Source organism: Lactuca serriola, chromosome 1, assembly GCF_051521515.1.
Source record: "Lactuca serriola cultivar US96UC23 chromosome 1, Lser_US96UC23_V15, whole genome shotgun sequence".
Lineage (NCBI taxonomy): Eukaryota > Viridiplantae > Streptophyta > Magnoliopsida > Asterales > Asteraceae > Lactuca > Lactuca serriola.
The window spans coordinates 73,088,842-73,090,645 of record NC_136408.1 but is presented as its reverse complement, the minus strand read 5'-3'; the positions used below and the strand labels follow the sequence as shown (position 1 = coordinate 73,090,645).

Sequence of the window (1,804 nt, the reverse complement as noted above, 5' to 3'; positions counted from 1 at the left end):
ACATTTGTTCTATTTAACAAATGTGATTTTATGATTCAAGTAAAATGAGTTTGATTATTCAAAAAACCTACGGGTTACGGGGCGGGTTTGTATATCTGTTGATTCAGTGGATAAGGGTATGAGTTTGATTATTCAAAACTCTGCGGGTTACAGAGCAGGTTTGGATCGGATTTTGGAATTTGTTAAAAGGGTTTTGATTAAGGTCGATTCGCTCCAAACTCGCCCCATTACCAGGTCTACTCAGTGGCAAAATCAGCTCCCCTACTCATTATGCCAAAATCAATGAGATAAACAATGGTTACTTAATTTAAACGGCGGTCCATGGTTACTCGTTATCATAAATGTTAGTTATTATAGGATAATGTTTGAATAAATATTAATATTAATATGAAAATATAGTACTGTTAATAAAAAATATAAAGACAATATTATATATGACAAAAACAATGCAAAGTTATATCTTATATTTAGCCCTAATTAAATTCTACACATTGTTGCCAACCAGATTTCTTAAATTTAAATACGGATAAGTAATTCTGCATAAACAAATAAACAAATGTATACTTATAAATAATTAAAGAATTATCGTGAAGTGGAAACCCAGAAATAAGAACATAAATAAGCAAAGAATGAAAAGCTAATATCAATAATGGAGGACATAAACATTGTACTCGACAATGGCATCTCCATTGGTAGCATTCAGAAAATAAGTCTGAGCTTCAGCATACCCACGAGCAAATCGGAAAACACCACTCCCTCCAACCACCGGAAACTCTCTCAACGGCGACAAAATAGGGTTCCGGCCCAATATACTCAAAGTGCTTCCATTATACCTTTCTTCATCAAATACATAGTTCTGAACCATCATAAAGCTCATGTCATTCAAATCCGCAGACGCATACATCCCTTGAGCTCTTCCCACACGAGTAGAGTTAGGTTCTGGCCCCACCGTCAAGAGGTTGTCCATCATGATCACCGCCCCAAATCCGGTGGCGGAAGTGTTGGTAATAGGGGCAGCAGCCACCCGAATGGCGGTTGCATTTGGGCCACCAACCACGTCGTGAAAGAAAAAATGGAGGTGGGTTAGGTTTTGCTTCCCACGTGGCAGCGCTGTTCGAGGCAAGCTGGTTGAGAAAGTTTGGGATTTTCCGGCGAGGAAGAGGGAGAGGAGGACGATTATGAAGGTGGTGGCGGCTGTGGAAGTGGAGACGAGACTGTTTGCCATTGTATTCGATTTGTTAATTTGAGAAATTGAAAATGGTGGATTGAGATGTTTTTCCTTTGCATGGTGCTTGCGTATTTATATATACGTGAACAAGAGCGAGAAAGTCCATGGAAATTTCTGCAGAACAATTTGTCATAAAAATTATTTCTAAATTTTAGTACTTCTAGATGTAAACATTTTGAATAAATCTTCAACCTTGAACTTAATTATAAAAAAACTGATTATATTTTATTATGATTCTGATCAACATATATATTTAAAAACCTGATTTTTTTTATACATTTATAAGCGTGGAAAATTATTATTATTATGATACATTCATTATTGTAAGCAACATTATCTTTGCATTAATTATGCATAGAAGTTTATACAATTCTTTTGTAGTGAGATATACACGCATACAAATTTTTGCTCGTCCGTTAATGCTTGAGTTTTGCAAACAAGTTTGTAAGCTTACATATAAAAAATAAAAATAAAAGTAAAAAAAAAAAATTAAAAAAAAAAAGTAAAAATAATAAATCTAGGGTCATCGTGTTTATGTTTTACTCGTCTTGGCTTAATTAATTTTGTTCGATTTGA

The 1,804-nt window shown here is 34.5% G+C and overlaps 1 pseudogene; it reads right to left on the bottom strand.

Annotated features, from left to right (window-relative positions):
• Positions 1-511: 511 nt before the first annotated feature.
• LOC145069415 (dirigent protein 21 pseudogene) lies at positions 512-1,252 on the bottom strand (annotated as a pseudogene).
• Positions 1,253-1,804: the final 552 nt, after the last annotated feature.